This window comes from Elephas maximus, chromosome 2 (assembly GCF_024166365.1).
Source record: "Elephas maximus indicus isolate mEleMax1 chromosome 2, mEleMax1 primary haplotype, whole genome shotgun sequence".
NCBI lineage: Eukaryota > Metazoa > Chordata > Mammalia > Proboscidea > Elephantidae > Elephas > Elephas maximus.
In genome coordinates, this window is record NC_064820.1 from 51,282,800 (window position 1) to 51,302,360 (window position 19,561).

A 19,561-nucleotide genomic window follows, 5' to 3' on the forward strand; every position below is an offset into this window, starting at 1 on the left:
AGAGCAGTGCAGTTGAAGTTACTTACAACTTCAAGATAATCCACTGTTATTTCCTGTACCAGCCAAACAGGTGAGCTTAATGGAATCACCAACCCTTAATCTTTTAAGTCTTTGATAGCAGGATCAATCTTTATTATTTTCTCTTGGATGCAGTATTACTTTTGTTTTACTCTATTGGTATAGGGTGGGGAGGTTTTAGGGTTTCCTATCATAATAATCCTTACCCTATGAGTAAATGTGGGAATTCTGCCAGTTCTTAGAATAGTCTATTTGAAAATTGGTGAATAAAACATTGGTTAGTTTTGGAGTTCCACTGAACCTAATGTGAGAGGAATATAGATGGAATTCCTATTTATCTCATGACCCCCTTAAGTCCCTTTAGAGGTGGATACAGTGACATTCTTTAGCTTGGAGCTAGTGTTAAAAAATTCTGGAAGTTATACAGATAGTTTCCTCCTCCAAACACAGTTATTCTGAAAAATAAACACAGATCCCTTCGGCTATGAATTAGAAAGGAGAGCATATACTTTTGATACTAGTACAGAGTTCAAACTCATGATATATATCTTTCCCTTGGTTCAAGGATCTCTGGATCTTTGAACTGACACAGGTCTATCAATTGGATGAAGCGGCATTATAACTTAGGGGACTCAAATAAAGAGACTCCACTTTCTAGGACTAGGGTTTATTCCATTCTATTTTAGCATCAGGAACTTCATGATAAACATGCTACCACCAAATGTTTTTAAGGATCATACTATTCTGATTCCTTTGGTGGCCTTGCTGCTTGCTACAGTAACTATCATCCCATTATTCTGGCAGTTACGTGCCATTCCTTACGTCCTGCTACCCTGTGATCCTAGTATCACACTGAAATCAGAGAGCTAGCTTTATCTGCAGTATCTTGCACCAGCGTTGAATCCCTCCAGAGTGTAGCTCAATGCTGTACTTTTGGGTTATTTTGGGGCTTCGGTCATTGGTTTGAAAAATACTTCTCAAATCCTTGGATAAATGAATTTATACTGGGTCTCCTAGAGAGCACGGCTAGGGAGTATTTGAGTATGTCAAATGTGTCCAGTTCCCTCCAACATTTATTAATCAATGAGCTTTTTGATTCTTCCTTCTTTCTACGTTATACAAAAAAAAAATTGAGTTCAGAGTAGAGTTAATCAAACTACAAAAAAAAAAAAAAAAAGAACCACACTCAACTGCTCAAGCTAGCACAGTAAATTGAGGACCAACTTGGTAATTGAATCCATATTGATTACTTCAACCTATTCTGAAATTATTCCCTTCCTCAATATATTTTTTCTCATTGGTCTAGCAATTTCAGATTCCAATCTTACACATATTCTCCACAGTTATACCCATGTATTTTATCAAAATCTTATAAGCTTTTGTCCCCCAGGATTTCTTTTGTGGTTGCCTTCCCCAAACATTCTTGACTCTGATTCTGGTTAGAGGTCTGGAGGCAGTGTCAAGTGACATGAAGATCTTGTATGATTCCTCTAGCAAGGGAAGTCAGTCAGTGTCTTTCAGTAAGACCTATTATAATGGATGGAGACGACCAGTTTTACTATCAGTAGGAGTCTGTTATCTTCCTATATATTTTTTCCCAGGTCAAAGACTTGGTGAATTCAACTGATGTGATAATGTAGCAATCTACATAATCAACTTTTGTGTATGGTTCTGGCAGTTGCAGTCCTGAGGATACTAGACAGAAGACGTCTTTAAGCATGGAAGAAAAACCCTGGTATTTGAACTTAAACCAAAATCTTAAGACTCTTGTCAGTCATTTTCATTGCTTTAAGTTAAACATGCAATTAGAAGCAATGCTCTTCCTCATTAAGGTCCCTGGGTGGTGCAAACAGTTTATGCTCGTTTGCTAACCTAAAGGTTGGCAGTTCAAAACCACTCAGCAGCACCATGGAGGAAAAACCTGGCGATCTGCTTCAGTAATGATTACATTCAAGAAAACCCTATGGAGCTCAGTTCTACTGTGTAATACATGGGTTCACCATGAGTTGGAATCAACTCGAAAGCAACAAGTTTGCTTTCCTTTTTTAAAAATCTCCCTTGTAGGCCTTGCTTTCCGCATAGCCATCATACACTTCTGTGGCAGCATTCACTTTGTCCCCAAAATGTTTGCCTTGTCTGAAGTCATTCATAGAAGCCAGGGTTCTTAAGTTATTCATAGTAGTCATGATTGTAAGAAACATACAAACTCTAGATAATTTAAGCAGTATATGAGTTAAATAAATGATATATATTAACTGTATTAGTCAGGATGTGCCATGGCAGGTTACGTTACATTAAAAAAAAAAAAAAACAAAAACTCACTGAAGTTTACTTGCTTATACAGAAGAAAATGGTTTGTTCCTTGCCCATGCTACATGTTTATTGTGGGCTGACCAAGGGGCTCATCTGTTCATTGCAGCTATATAGGGAGCTAGACTGATAGAGTTTCCATCTTGACCTGTGCTTTCAAAATCACTGCAGTGGGAAGAGAATAAGGAAAATTGAACACCAGCTTGAAAATTCCTGCCATATTACTTTTGGTGAAATTTCTTTGAGGTCAAATTACTTCTGGTCAAATTTCTAAGAGGAAGTGGGAAAGAGCAATCCTACCACATGCTCAGAAGGAAGGGGCAGAAATATTTGTGAACATCTCTATTCTCCACCATGGAGGCTCATAGAATCTTCAACAGAGCAGGAGAATCTGACTTATATGCCAAGCATTCAGAAGCAAAGTTTAAATAGCCATTACAAAACTCCTTTGATGACATCATCAACACCTCTTTGCTCAGGGTTATTGTCGTTAGGTGCCATTGAGTCGGTTCCGACTCATAGTGACCCTATGTACAGCAGAACGAAACACTGCCTGGACCTGTGCCATCCTCACAATCATTGTTATGCTTGAGCCCATTGTTGCAGACACTGTGTCAATCCATCTCATTGAGGGCCTTTCTCTTTTTCGCTGACCCTCTACTTTACCAAGCATGATGTCCTTCCCCAGAAACTGATCCCTCCTGATAACAAGTCCACAGTAATCCATTCTCACTTCTAAGGAATATTCTGGCTATCTACTGCTATATACTAATATTTTTATGTACTTTCAAACTCTCTTCAGTCCATAACCTCACTCAGAAAAAAAAAAAATACACTCAGAAAAAAAAATACACACACAAAAATTCACTGACTTATGAGAATCCATTCATATTTCAATGAAAACTTTGTCTTAATCCATATATTATTTGTATACAATATTATATGTCCTATAGTTCTGTCATAGTTTAGCAGGGATTATAAAAAGAAAGGAAGTGCTTTAAGGCACTCAGAGTAGTGTATGAGAGGGTGTCATTGATTGAATTATGTTCCCCCCCAAAATGTGTATATCAGTTCGTCTGGGCCATCATTCCTGGTATTGTGCGATTTTCCTGTATGTTGTAAATCCTGCCTCTATGATGTTAATGAGGGAGGATGGGCGGCGGCTGTATTAGTGAGGCAGGACTTAATCTGCAAGATTGGATTGTGTCTTGAGGCAATCCCCTGAGATACAAAAGAGAGAAGCAAGCAGAGAGACAGGGGACTTCATACCACGAAGCATGCAGTGCTGGGATCAGAGTGTGTCCTTTGGACCCAGGGTCCCTGTGTAGAGAAGCTCCTAGTCCAGGGGAAGATTGATAAGAAGGCATACAGAAAGAGAAAGTCTTCCCCTGGAGCTGATGGCCTGAATTTGGACTTTTAGCCTACTTTACTGTGAGAAAATAAGCTTCTTTTTGTTAAAGCCATTCACTTGTGGTATTTCGGTTGTAGTAGCACTAAATGACTAAGACAGAGTGTGACATCAGGAGTTAAGTAACTGAAGCTATTTGAGAATTTTATTAAAATGTAGAAAGTGCTAACAAGCAAAATACAGACAGTTGGAAGGAGATAATATAAGCCCAAAAAGTTAGATGGCACTTCTTTGGGACATCAGGAGTTGAAATGAGACTTACAGGAAGGAGAATCAGGATTTTAATTATGCCGAGATAACAGTTTGGAATCTTGTATTTACAAAATGAATTCATACAAGTATATGTAGGACTTACCAAGTATATTAGGATTAAAAGAAAAAAAAATGAAGAGAACTCACTCATCAGTGCCAAAATTTAGTATGTCTGTTCATCTTCTCGTAACTACGCAGTCTTGATGAATCCAAGTGGCCTTAGAATTTGTAGCAATTTTTCAGCTGCAATTGCTTCTCTAATGTGCATAAGCTGAAAGAGCCCAGGAATAATTTGAAAACATGCTCAGCCAAATAGATAAATATTTGATTCATTAAAGATGACTAATAGCTATGAAGCATATCTGAAGTAAAACACTTATTTTTTAAATACTTCAAACTGTTGTAGAATGTTAAAGGCAATTACTAGGCTGTCACTGGAGAACTTTTAAATTTAATTCCAAATTAAAATACTAGAAGAAAAATAAAATATTTTGGTTCTTTATCTATAGGATATTGGAGTTAGATATTGTATTAGGGGATTGTTTTCATAGCAATTTTGATATCTACTAATGAACATGACCCTGTGATTTAAATAGTTCATATGATAATGTTCAGCTGATTTCAAATTGCTTTCCAGTGAAGACATGAAATTATAATGCCTACTCAACCCTACCTATTTAGCGATCTTCGGATACGCCTTTACATACAAGGGTTCTAAAGAGTAAATAAATTTTTAAGACTGTGACAGATGGCATAACTGTATAGGTTGCAGTGAACACATCAATGGAATGAATGACTTTAAACTCTTAAACTGAGTTCCAAAATTCTTTTCAGTGTGGCTTATGTAGGCAATTCACATCCACCTTCATTGCAAACCTTTACTTCAAATATGCTAAGAGTCACACATGAAACTGGAAAGCATGAAACATTGTTCAATGCATGTCTTTACAGTACATTTTTAACTACGTGAATGCTTCCAAAATAACATTCTATGGTTGTAACAATTGTAATTCAATGAAATACGTGACTTTAATACATCCTAATCCAATATATTTTTTTTAATCCAATATAGCCTGAAACAGAAGCATCATCTTTGAAAATCTTTCCCTCTGCAGAAGTGACTATATTTTTTTGTCTTTGCAGGCATATTTTAATCTATATTACTGTGTTTCTTTTTCTATCTAGATGTAAGATAAAATGGCCAGTTGTGTTCAGAAACAGAATAAAAGAAGTGAAAATTTTCTCTGGGCTTCATGTTTATGAACAAAACAAGATAGACCAAAATACAGTAAATAGCATGTTTTATAAGGTTTGTTAATGTGCTCAGCTGCTAACCTAAAGGTTGGAAGTTTGAATCCACCCAGAAGTGCCTTGGAAGAAAGGTGTGGTGATCTACATTTGAAAAATCATCCATCGAATGCCCTGTGGAACACAGTTCTACTCTGACACACATGGGGTCACCATAAGTCAGAATCGATTGGGTGATATCTGGTTATAAGGTTATCAATGAAGTTTTGTTTTAAGTTTATGTATGTGATAAAATGTAGTTGTTGTTGTTAGGTGCTGTTGAGTCAGTTCCCACTCATAGCGACCCTGTGCACAACAGAACGAAACACTGCCCAGTCCTGCGCCATCCTTATAATCGTTGTTATGCTTGAGCTCATTGTTGCAGCCACTGTGTCAATCCGCCTCGTTGAGGGTCTTCCTCTTTTCCACTGACCCTGTACTCTGCCAAGCATGATGTCCTTCTCCAGGGACTGATCCCTCCTGACAACACGTCCAAAGTATGTAAGACGCAGTCTTGCCATCCTTGCTTTTAAGGAGCATTCTGGCTGTACTTCTTCTAAGACAGATTTGTTGGTGCTTTTGGCAGTCCATGGTATATTCAATATTCTTCGCCAACACCACAATTCAAAGGCGTCAAATCTTCTTCGGTCTTCCTTATTCATTGTTCAGCTTTCACATGCATATGATGCGATTGAAAATACCATGGCTTGGGTCAGGTGCACCTTAGTCTTCAAGGTAACATTTTCATTCTTCAACACTTTAAAGAGGTCCTTTGCAGCAGATTTACCCAGTACAATGTGTCTTTTGATTTCTTGACTGCTGCTTCCATGGGTGTTGATTGTGGATCCAAGTAAAATGAAATCCTTGATAACTTCAATCTTTTCTCCATTTATCATGATGTTGCTCATTGGTCCAGTTGTGAGGATTTTTGTTTTCGTTATGTTGAGCTGCAAACCATACTGAAGGCTGTGGTCTGTAATCTTCATTAGTAAGTGCTTCAAGTCCTCTTCACTTTCAGCAAGCAAGGTTGTGTCATCTGCATAACGCAGCTTGTTAATGAGTCTTCCTCCAATCCTGATGCCCTGTTCTTCATATAGTCCAGCTTCTCGTATTATTTGCTCAGCATACAGATTGAATAGGTAGGGTGAAAGAATACACCCCTGATGCACGCCTTTCCTGACTTTAAACCAATCAGTGTAGTTATATGAACAAAAATATATTTAAAAAATGCAGGGCTAATTAAGAAATGAGTCTTCTTTGGGTTTTCTCCTTCAGTAAATATTATTAAATTAGAATAACCGGAAGAAAAGAGGATATCTGGGTGAAGAAAATTCTCACCCTCTTAAATTAGAACATGCTCATAAGAATAAATGAGATGATGCACTGAAGGAGTAACATTTAGGGATAGATGGGAAGATTACTCTCATTGAGCAAAATCATAGGCCTCAGTGCCCAAATATCAATTCTATCCAAGAAAATCTCTCTCTCTCTCTCTCTTTTTTTCATTCAGTAGGATCATTCAAAATTGTGCACTTTCTTCTATGCTAAATGAAGTTTGTTTTTTTCATGACAAGACTGAATACACGCCATAACACAAGTAATCGTTTCCATAGAATCAGGAGATGAACATCTGGCCCGTATTTGATAATGATGATCATGTTTATATCTTACAGTCAGACTGAACCTTGGCATGCCAACAGAGTAATTTTGACTATTTAGATGACTGCTATCATCAGAGAGAATATGTGAAGTTCCAGATCAATTGTTAAGACATCTGAAAGGATGAGATGGGTGATACTCTAGTCCAAATATTTCACGTATTTTTTTTCCACCCTATCTGTGACACTTGGAAATATACATTAACAACAATTTTTTCTCGGTCTGTGTTTAGAAGAATCACACGTGGGGTTTTCCATGAATAATAATCCTCAACTATCTAAAATGGCTTAATTTATCTAACAGAGTTATTGAGAGAATTTTCTTTCATTTGTAGTAGATGTTTATTTGGCTATGTTAAAGGGACTGACATATTTGTCTGAGTACTCTGAAACTGATTATTAGCCTAAGAGATCGATGAAATGACCCACGAAAGGAAGGGGAGTCTGCCTTATTTTCCCGACAACTTGATCCAAATGTAACACTATTCAAGTATGACAGGATTAATTCCTTATGTAAAATGATTTCCTAAAATACAAAGCATATCAGATAACAAAAAGTAACTTTCATTTACTGAATGCTTACTCTATGCTAGACCTAATATAGCATCTGGAATAAAGTAATGAGAATTACTCCCTAACTAATGAAAATTTAACTAGAAAATTGTCTTAGAGGTAAGAACTACAATTTTTAAAATAATTGTATATTCATTGTATGGAAAACGGTACAATGCCCTCATACTGCATAATTTTCCATCTTAATTTTCTGTAAAAATCAAAAACATAAATTTTAAAACAGGATGCAAATAATTTTGGGTGAAAATTTTAAGCTGTTTAAAATGAAAATTAGCATAAATCCACTTGCAAAGGCATCAAACATTGGCAAATAACGGTAAAGAAAAATTTCCGAAACAGAACAAAGACAACATTGAATAAGTGACAAAAGAATATGAAGTGTAAATCCCCACACAGAAGTCTGAAGATACTGGAAAGAAATGAAGAGAAAGCTTAAAATTAACACTTAAAAGTCAAATTAGCAAAATAAGATTAGAATTCATGGAACTCGAAACCACAAATAATCGAAAAAGAAAATTGTAATGAATATAAGTAAAAATTATCCCACTTAACTAACATTTATTAAGTACTCTTATGCATCTGGTATCGATTTTAACCCAAAGAAAATCATAGCTCTGACAAACAATGGGCACATATTGATATGTTTAAAGCCTCTAAGATTTCTTCCATTGCTTTATATGTTTGTCACTACAAATTAGGAAGTAATCTGCTTATTAAAACTTCTAAAGTATTATTATATTATACACAAATTCTCTTAAGCATTTTACAGAAATGTGTTTAAGTATTTTCCATAAAGCACACCCCCTCTGACAGTTTCAAGTGGCCACACATTACCCAGGGCTGGAAACTCCCCTTTGTCCTTATTGTTCTTGCTCCTATAAACTCCACAATGCCTCCCACCCAATTAATGGCACAAAATGCCTAAATAAACAAAAAAGGAAAGATCTTTAAAAGCTCTCCAATACCAATAAAAATACTTCATTTTGAATTATTGCAGCTCAGAGTTGATACTTTACTAAGATTGACAGTAACATCAGACCCTCCCCTCAACTTACATGTCCCCAGTAATGTCACCCAGTTCATGATTCTTTCAGAGTTTTCATACATTGTTCGTTAAAGTCACTTGGCCTTTGGCCTTCTGCCTTCAGGGGTTAGAGTCACTGACTTAGGAAGAAAGATCAAATTGACCGTAGCTAGACCAAAGAACAACTAAGCACAATAAAAAGGCAAAAAGATGATGGAATGAGGAAGCACATTAGCTGGTAAAATGAGGAAGTCATTAAATAAATGAAACCTTAGATTGAATAATTGGCAAAATTTCCTGAAACAAAAGAGCTCTTAAATTCTAAAGTACTGCTGTCCTGTGAGGAAAGCGACTGAACAGCCACTTGGGTCAGGTAACACTAGATTGCCAAGGCAAGGCAAGCTGGACTAATTACACAAATCAGGCCAGGAAATCGATCTTGATGCTTAACACTCAGCTGTTTTTCCGAGAATATTAAATCAGCATCATTTCTTTCTCACCCTAAAAAAGTGCAAGAAGGTCCTGGTAACTGTACCAACCACAACTCTTCATTGCCCAACGGGTAGAAATGTTATTTGTACTAGACTCACTCAGAACAAAGCACCTCTAGAGCAGAGTTCCCTCTACCCCTAATTTCTGGCATAGTGTCTGATAATGTGAATGTGACTGGTGCATGGTGAATGAATCCATCTGATGAGTTAGCTTACACAATATGCTAGGGCAAATAATTTTTAAAATAACCTCTAGTCATTTTCTAATATCTAAGTTGTTTTACGATTCATTGTCTGTGATTATGAAAGAATGATTCAAAGAGGACTGTGGTCATTCATAAATGTTTACTTCTCATTAGATACCTGTTTCACTGTATTTCACCATTCATAATGTTTGCCATGTTGTATGAAACTTAATAAGATGCAGAAATATTCATAATTCACATCCAAACCCATTGAAGTGGCACTTTTCAAGTTCTGTGTTGAACACTAAACTGCCTTTAATAAGTGAGTCCAGATGGAGTGTGTATGTGAGACAGGGGTCGGTGAGTTAGTGAGACGTAGACCACAAACAGCATTACACTCAATCACTCCATAAGATGCCACATGGCCTAAGGTAATTTTCCATAGCAAAATCTAAATAACATTGTTCATTTGCTAATGGTCTAAATATCATAATTAGGATATGTTGCTGCAATAGAACTCTAATTACTGATAAAAAGCAACTTTCATCATGACCGTCTCCCATTTAAGGGAAATGATCATTATGCCTCACTCCAACCTTTCAACCCCTTGATCATTCCAATAAAGCATTTCTGAAAACGCCAAACATATTGTTTGATTTGGAATTGCTGTTCTAACTGGGAAATAATGATTTATGTCTTTTTCAAATCTCATCTATTAGGAATCATTACCAAGTGAGAAACAAAATAGCAAAGAGTAGATGTCTCAGCAACCATTAGACATAAGCTTATTAATTTGCAGCTAACCACTACACTATTGCTGACAAGATAGGACATTTTTCCTTCTCTTTTACTGCACCTAACACCAGAGGCACTGCTAAGCAAGCCAAAACAAAACAAAACAAAACAAAAAACCCTTGCTGTGGAGTTGATTTCGACTCATAGCAACCCTATAGGACAGAGTAGAGCTGTCCCACAGGATTTCAAAGGAGTGGCTGGTGGATTCAAACTGCCAAACTTTTGGTTAGCAGCCTGAGCTCTTAACCGTTGCAGCACCAGGGCTCCAAAGGGCCATTTAATCCAGTCAGTCTTGATTGAAGTAGTATGATTCCGTATACCTTCAGCATCCATCAGTCCTGTTGGATTTCCCTTTAAATATAAATATTTGTGCATCTTAACGTAATGTTTTATTGACTATGCAAAGACATTCAACCGTTTGGGTTATAAAAACTTATGAATAACATTGCAACAAATAGGAATCCCAGCACACTTAATTGTATTCATGAGGAACCTGGCACTTAGACCAAGAGGCCACTGTTTGAAAAGAACAAAGGGATTCTGCATGGTTTAAAGCCAGGAAAGGTGTGCATCGGGGTTGTCTACTTTTACCGTACTTATTCAATCTGTGTACCGAGCAAAATAATCTGAGAAGCTGGACTATATGAAGAAGAATGGGACATCAGCATGGGAGGAAGACTCCTTAACAACCTGCAATATGCAGATGACCAACCTTGCTTGCTGAAAGTGAAGAGGACTTGAACTTACTGATGAAGATCAAAGACCACAGACTTCAGTATGAATTACACCTCAACGTAAAGAAAACAAAAATCCTCACAACTGGACCAATAAACAACATCATGATATACAGAGAAAAGATTGACGTTATAAACAATTTCATATTACTTGGATTCACAATTAATGCCTATGGAAGCAGCAGTCAAGAAATCAAAAGACACATTGCATTGGGCAAATCTGCTTAAAAAGATCTCTTTAAAGTGTTAAAAATCAAAGATGTCACTTCAAGGACTAAGGCACACCTTACCCAAGCCATGGTGTTTTCAGTAGTCTCATACACATGTGAAAGCAGGACAATGAATAAGGAAGACTGAAGAAGAACTGATGCCTTTGAATTATGGTGTTGTCGAAGAATATTGAATGTGCCATGGCCTGCCAGAAGAATGAACAAATCTGTCTTAGAAGTACAGTCAGAATGGTCATTAGAAGCAAGGATGGCAAGACTTCATCTCACATACTTTGCACATGTTTTCAGGAGGGTAAGTCCCTGGAGAAGGACACCATGCTTGGTAAAGTAGAGGATCAGCAAAAAAGAGGAAGACCCTCAATGAGATGGATTGACACAGTGGCTGCAACAATGGACTCAAACATAACAACGATTGTGAGAATGGTGCAGGACTGGACAGTGTTTCATTCTGTTGTACATAGGGTCGCTATGAGTTGGAACCAACTCAACAGCACCTAACAGAAACAACAACAGCATAATGTCAGGGCTAGGCTAGCTATATGAAGTAGTAGAGTGGGATCCCTACATGATATTAGAGTATTTCTATATAAAACCCCCCCCCATTGCCTATTCCAACTCCTTAGAGTCCATCAATAGAAATTTCTTCTTTAGACTCTGATGTATCCCCAATACAAATTCAAATATTCTTAAAAGGAAAACAAAATAAAACAGAACAGAGCAAAATACATGGCAATTCATATCAGCTAAAATCTTGATTTGCTGAAAGCAAGCTGTGAGCAGGTCGTCTGTGTACACAATAGTAATAGGGCTTAGCATAGGGAATGGTCTTCCGCTCATTCATTTAAAAATAAGCACTAAGCACCCATTTTATTCTAGACATTAAATAATAACACTTCAGGGCACAAAGATGCATGAGTGTGATTTCTGCATTCAAAGAGTTTAGAGCTTACTAGAGGAGACAGGCAAGAAAAAAGGCAATTAAAGTGGGAAAAGTACAATGTTAGAAAAATGCCAAGTTCCATGTATTACGGAAACATCAGGGGTAGGGGCGCCTATCTGGAACTGGACTGAAAGGGCAGCAGGGAAGCTTGCTGGAGGAGATCAAATATGAGCAAAATCTTAAAGGAGTCATCCTGGAACATGGTCTTACAGATTTCCATTTTTTTTTTTTTTTTTACAATTAATTGTAATTAATATTATAATCAATCTTGAGGCTATATAGAAAAGTGGCTCACTGGATATGATGATGGCAACATAACCTATGAACTAACAATCAGCCGAAATATACTATTTTTCTAACTCAGCCTCTATTTGTAGAAATTTGAGCAAATACCTGTCCTCTTGGAGTCTTAGGTTCCTCATTTGTGAAATGTGTGGTTGGCATCTCCAGGTCTACTCCATTTAGGGTATCTTCTCTGCCCAAGTTGGGTCTCTGGCTGGTACTTTGTCCAAGGTTCCTGGGGCAATAGCAAGGGTCCCTTTCTTCCTATCTTCAAAAAAGTAAATGGTATATAGGTGTTCGTGACGAATTTTACTTACTTCACCATTTTATAACAACCAAAGCTCTGTTATTAGATAAAAGCTTATTATATTTACCATCATCTTGAAACATTTTCTCCAGAAACTTATTTTTTCTTGTAAAATTATACAAAGGGAAAACATTAAATACTACAGTTAATTTTTTTGGTAACATAACAAAATTTAGTAAAGAACTTGAAACAGAGAATGTAAGTACGAAGGTTTAAAATTTTCTTTCAGAACAAATCTGTTTTGGAAGAACTACAGGCAAAATGCTCCTTAGAAGCAAGGATGGTGAGACTAAGTCCAGCGTAGTTTGGACGTGTTATCAGGGGGGATCAATTTCAACCCCTGGAGAAGAACATCATGCTTGGTAAAGAAGAAAAAGGCCAGCAAAAAAGAGGAAGGCCCTCAACGAGATGGATTGACACAGTGGCTACAAGAATGGGCTCAAGCATACCAATGATTGTGAGGATGGTGCAGGACTGGGCAGCGCTTCATTCTGTTATACATAAGGTTGCTATGAGTCAGAACTAACGAGGCGGCACCTGAAAACAAGTACCAAGATTTACCGTTTTCTTTCAACAGATGCTTGTTAATTTGACCAATTTTTTAAAAATAATTTTTGTTGTGCTTTAAGTGGAAGTTTACAAATCAAGTCAGTCTCTCACACAAGAACCCATACACAACTTGCTACATACTCCCAATTACTTTCCTCCCCATGAGACAGCCCGCTCCCTCCTTCCACTCTCTCTTTTTGTGACCATTTTGCCAGCTTCTAAGCCCCTCTACCCTCTCATCTCCCCTCCAGACAGCAGATGCCAACATTGTCTCAAGTGTCCACCTGATCCAAATAGCTCACTTTTCATCAGCATCCCTTTCCAACCCATTGTCCAGTCCAATCCATGTCTGATGGGCTGGCTTCGAGGATGTTGACCATATTTTTAAAATTTCAAAAGAGGTAAAAAAAAAAAAAAACTTTTTAACAATAGATTGTATCTAAATTTTTCTAAAAGTATTTTTTTTTTTCTGAATTACACTTTGTGAATAATGAGTGGAATTTCCAAAGGAAAACAAAATCTATGCTAATAAAAATAAATTCAAAAATATTTTTTTCTCATATATGTAGCTTTTTTTTTTTTCTTTTTAGGAGAAAAAGAATTATGTTCTTTTTCCTATATAATTATCTTTGGTTATCTTATGAGGGTGAAATTATAAATCTGAAGGGAATAAATATTACTTGAGTCCTGATTAATAAAAAGATACATTTACAAGAACATTTTTTTATTGTACTTTAAGTGAGATTATCATGTTCTGAAAGTATAAGGTTGTGCTGACTTGAAAGCTGAAGTACAACTTCCAGCACTATTCATAGCCAATACTACAACTGGGAGAAATAGGCTGTGTCATAAATGCGCTTGTGTGTCATAATCAATATTAAAAAGTGCAGTTCTTCAGCATCACGAAGGTTGTGATCAATCACTAGAGAAGCATATCTTCTGAGGGAAGACTGGTTCTGTTATATCAATAAATGAATAAACGAATGAACAAATAAATAGTATTTCTTCCCAATATGTTCCACCATTAATAATCAGTTCTAGTTTTAATTTGTGATTCAAAAGCCCTTCAAATTTTAGAACATTACACTAGGTTCTCAATGTAAAGTGTAGGCAAATGCAGATTTGCTATAAGGGTAATTAACAAGGGCAAGCTAGAATTATTATGGCCATAGGTTGTATAACCTTTTTTTCTTTTTAACTTTATATAATATAATATGATACACCAAAACAGAAAATCTTTGTTAATTAACGTGAAGGTCATAATGAATCAAGGAATGATCAACAGCCAAATTTGTAAGTTAGTTTTCCAGTTCATTGAATTTGAAGAGAGTATTCTTGCAAAGTACTTTCTTCTCACAATGCTTAATTACTCTCTGTTCTCACTCTGGGAAAAAAGGAAAAAGACAGAATTAACAGTAGTAAAGATTTAGTCAATTTTATTCTGAATCTGCTGGAAAAGAGCCTTCCTACTTGTGTGGGTGTCTAGGTGGCTTTATCCCTGGTTTACACCCTGAGACAAGGAGTTCAGTGCAAATAGTGTATTTGGGAAGAGATCCCAGAAAGCACTGGTTGGGCAGTGGAGAAAAAAGACAGGGAAACAAAGGAAGTCAATAAAGAGCAAAAGGGTAGGTTCCTGCTGTGGAAAACTGGGCTCCATCCAACTAGTGAATTATGGGAAACAGTAGATACTGCCTCAGAGTAATCCCACTTGTTGGAGGAAGAAGCTGGAGTATTTACCTTGAAATCATATGAGTCATAGGTTGAGCACGGGGCTGGCCCTGCTCACAGACTACTTGAAACCCCTCAGGTAGAAAGTTGCAGGGGTTTGCAAGGAGAACACCATTGACATCTGCTGGAACAGTGAGTGCAAGGGGTACAGGAACATGCTACACCGAAACAATGATTTAACAGTGCAATGATACACTTGTTTAGTAAGCCCTTTCAAGTGTCCTACGTTGTTGAAAAGAATGGAAGAAATTGCTATGTCCAAGAAATAAAGATAATATTACTATATGATTTTTATAATTACTATTGAACAGAAAGCTTCCTCATGAGCACAATTAAGTGTTTCGGAATTCCCATTCTTCGCAGTGTTATCCATAGTTTGTTATGATCCACACAGTCGAATGCCTTTGCATAATCAATAAAACACAGGTAAACATCCTTCTGGTATTCTCTGCTTTCAGCCAGGATCCATCTGACATCAGCAATGATATCCCTGGTTCCACGTCCTCGTCTGAAACCGACCTGAATTTCTGGCAGTTCTCTGTCGATATACTGCTGCGGCTGTTTTTGAATGATCTTCAGCAGAATTTTGCTTGTGTGTGGTATTAATGATATTGTTCTATAATTTCCACATTCGGTTGGATCACCTTTCTTGGGAATAGGCATAAAAATGGATCTCTTCCAGTCAGTTGGCCAGGAAGCTGTCTTCCATATTTCTTGGCATAGACGAGTGAGCACCTCCAGCACTGCATCTGTTTGTTGAAACATCTTAATTGATATTCCATCAATTCCTGGAGCCTTGTTTTTCACCAATGCCTTCAGAGCAGCTTGGACTTCTTTCTTCAGTACCATCGGTTCCTGATCACATGCCACCTCTTGAAATGGCTGAATATCGACTAATTCTTTTTGGTGTAATGACTCTGTGTATTCCTTCCGTCTTCTTCTGATGCTTCCTGCATTGTTTAATATTTTCCCCATGGAATCCTTCACTATTGCAACTTGAGGCTTGAATTTGTGCTCATGAGGAATCTTTACATAGATCAGGAGACAGTTGTTTGGACAGAACAGGGGATACTGATTGGTTTAAAGTCAGGAAAGGTGTGCGTCAGGGCTGTATTCTTTCACCATACCTATTTAATCTGTATGCTGAACAAATAGTCCGAGAAGCTGGACTATATGAAGAAGAACTGGTGTCAAGATTGGAGGAAGACTCATTAACAACCTGCGTTATGCAGATGACACAACCTTGCTTGCTGAAAGTGAAGAGGACTTGAAGCACTTACTAATGAAGATCAAAGACCACAGCCTTCAGTTTGGATTGCGCCTCAACATAAGGAAAACAGAAATCCTCACAACTGGACCAATGAGCAACATCATGATAAACGGAGAAAAGATTGAAATTGTCAAGGATTTCATTTACTTGGATCCACAATCAACAGCCACGGAAGCAGCAGTCAAGAAATCAAAAGACACATTGCATTGGCTAAATCTGCTGCAAAGGACCTCTTTAAAGTGTTGAAGAGCAAAGACATCACCCTGAAGACTAAGGTGCACCTGACCCAAGCCATGGTATTTTCAATCGCATCATATGCATGTGAAAGCTGGACAATGAATAAGGAAGACTGAAGAAGAGTGGACGCCTTTGAATTGTGGTGTTGGCAAAGAATATTTTTGAATATACCATGGACTGCCAGAAGAACCAACAAATCTGTCTTAGAAGAAGTACAACCACAATGCTCCTTAGAAGCAAGGATGGCAAGACTGTGTCTTACATACTTTGGACATATTGTCAGGAGGGATCAATCCCTGGAGAAGGACATCATGCTTGGCAGAGTACAGGGTCAGCGGAAAAGAGGAAGACCCTCAATGAGGTGGATTGACACAGTGGCTGCAATAATGAGATCAAGCACAGCAACGATTGTAAGGATGGCTCAGGACCGTTGTTCTGTTGTGCATAGGGTCGCTATGAGTCGGAACCGACTCGACGGCACCTAACAACAATGACATTGAACAGAAATGCGATAAATACTTTATAACCATTTCAATGAATAAATCATTTTACATATGCAAGTACACAAGTGTATACCTGCAGATTAAACTACAAAAACTGGAACGCTGGATGATAAAAAAACTGGAACGCTGGATGATATGCGTACACATACTCACGCACACACACAAGATTTTGAAACCTCCAAGACATTGTTATGTATTGTTGCAGACAATAGGTTTGGTTATGTATTTATCCTTCCTGCTTTTTTTTTTTTCGTTCCTTGTTGTATTTTTGTCCTAGCTGGTATAACGTCTTTCTGCCAGACAATTCTCTTCAATATTACTTTCAGTGCATATCTTCTGACCACAAATTCTTTGTTTTGATATTTAAAAATATATATTTTGCTTTAAATTTTGAAGGATATTTTAACTGGGTATAGCCTACCTTATTCTACATATTTTTAAATATAAAATTATTTTTGAAACCTGTTTGACTAGATGGGGAATTCTTTTACTCTTTTCACCGCATGGGGAATTCTTTTCAATGTACAATTATTGTTTTATCGATAGCTTAATAAAGTAGCATCTCATTTTCTTTAGGTTTTTGTCATTTCTCATAAAAATAATACCCCTGAGTTTGTTCATGTGTTTATTGGCCATCCGAATATCCATTTATCCAAATGTAACTATTAATGCATCTTGCATATTTTTCCACTGGGTTGTTTGTTGATGTTGCTGGATGTGAACTGGATGGGAACCCAGTATCAATTATACATGTTACAAATATCTTCCCCAGCTTTGCGTGCGTCATCCTAATTTTTTAATGATCGTTTTTAATTTAATTTTAATGTAGTCCAAATCATCAATCTTTTGCTTCATATTTAGTGACTTCTGTGCCTTATTTAAAGGCGCCCTGGTGGTGCAGTGGCCAAAGTGATTAACTGATAATCGAAATATCATCAGTTCAAAACCACCACCAGCCACTCTGCTGGAGAAAGATGTGGCAGTCTGCTTCCTTAGCGATTCACAGCCTTGGAAACCCTATGGAGTCGCTATGAGTTGGAATCGACTCCATGGCAGTGGGTTTGGTTTTTGGTTTTGATGCCTTATTTAAGAAATATTTCTTTACTCTGGGAAGATATCACATATTATTTATGGCTGCTTTTTTTGCACCCCACTGGCAGAATTGAATAGTCACCACAGAGACCATATGGGCCACAAAGCCTAAAATATTTACTATCTGGCTATTTATAGAAAAGTTTGTTAAGCTTTGGCCTAACATAAATATATCTATACCAAAAAGAGTGAAAATAAATAATTTAATATAAACAAAAGAAATTAGAAAAATAATACGGAAAACAAATGAAAAGAAAAAATAAAAGCATAATAAGATGAATTGATAAAATGTATACAAAAAAGTACAATTAAATTAATGAGTAACTACCATAATAAAGAAAAAATAAAAACATGCTTAACTATTAGAAATGAAAATGGGTAAATCACCAGAGATATTCAGAAATTTTAAGGAACTATAAACATATTTTGTACAACGATATAAAATTATTAAAACATGGGCATAATGCAGTTTATTCTATAAAAATATGAAATACAAAGCTTGTAGCAGATGACGTGGAAAATCTAAGCAGAGCAGACCAATTACAGGAAGGAACCAGAATTTTCAAATATTAGCTTCTAAAAAACACCAGATCTGGATGGAGTCACAGGTGTAGTCAATTAAGCCTTTAAAGGATGGAAAGTTCCAGTGCTTTTTAAACTTTTCCAGGGTATACACTGCCACGACTTTTCACAATCAAAACGCATATAGACACATCATTTATGAATGTTAGTGTAAAATCCTAAATACATCCCAGAAAATATAACCTTACCGTATATTTAAAGATTAATATGCCATGACTAAAAAGAGCTTATTCTAGGATATTAGAATGATTTAACATTAGAAAACTTGTTAGAATAATTCACTATATTAATAAGTCAAACAACAATAATGTTTTTGTAGATAACAAAGTCATTAGGTAAAACTCACCATCAATTTCCGATTAAAAAATACTTAAGTAAAATTTTAATAAATGGGTGCACGATTAATAATGAAACTGTAGAAGCATTCATAATAGTTAAGAACAGAGTGCTTCATTATACCTATTAACATGCTTTATTAGTTACCTATTGCTTCATAACAAATTACCCCAAAACTTAGCAGTTTCAAAAAATAAATATTTATTATCTCACAATTCCTGTGGGTCAGGAATTTGGAGTGGCTTAGCTGAGTCCTCTGGCTCAGGCTTTCTCCCAAGGCATTAATTAAGGTGTCAGCTGGGTATACAGTTATCTCAGGGAATTGACTCTGGAGGATTTGTACTTTATTACTTACACCGATCTTACTTATTGTTTATACAATCTCGAAATTTCCATCTTTCCATGGATCAGATTGCCAATAATATTAAATATATGAGAACTCCATGGCAAGACCATGAGAACCCATGCAATCTCCTACACTGTTAGTGGAAGTTTAATTTGCTATAATTGTTTTTAAAGATAATTTTTAAATTAAAATATATGCTTGATATTTCACCTATCAATTTCCTAATTTAGTATGTACAAGGATGTTTATTTCTGCTTTGTCTATCACTGCAAAAAGCTAGGACAATCTGTCTTTCAGTAAAGGACTAGTTAAATAAATTATAATATATCCATACAATGGACTATTATGCAGTGCTTAAAAGTTAGCCAAATCTTTGTGTGTGGATAACACAGACATTCAAAGGTACAATTAATATTATTTTTAA

General features: G+C 36.5%; 1 long non-coding RNA gene across 1 annotated transcript in view; it reads right to left on the reverse strand.

The window, feature by feature from the left end:
* Nucleotides 1-2,448: 2,448 nt before the first annotated feature.
* The window catches only part of LOC126064422 (uncharacterized), an 83,580-nt gene continuing 66,467 nt past the window's right edge, over nt 2,449-19,561 (reverse strand). Inside the window, exons 3-6 of the long non-coding RNA XR_007514510.1 lie at nt 12,299-12,455; nt 11,026-11,150; nt 4,136-4,259; nt 2,449-2,493 (exon numbers count right to left, since the gene is read on the reverse strand). This is a non-coding gene — a long non-coding RNA (uncharacterized LOC126064422). The remainder of the gene's footprint in view (nt 2,494-4,135; nt 4,260-11,025; nt 11,151-12,298; nt 12,456-19,561) is intronic.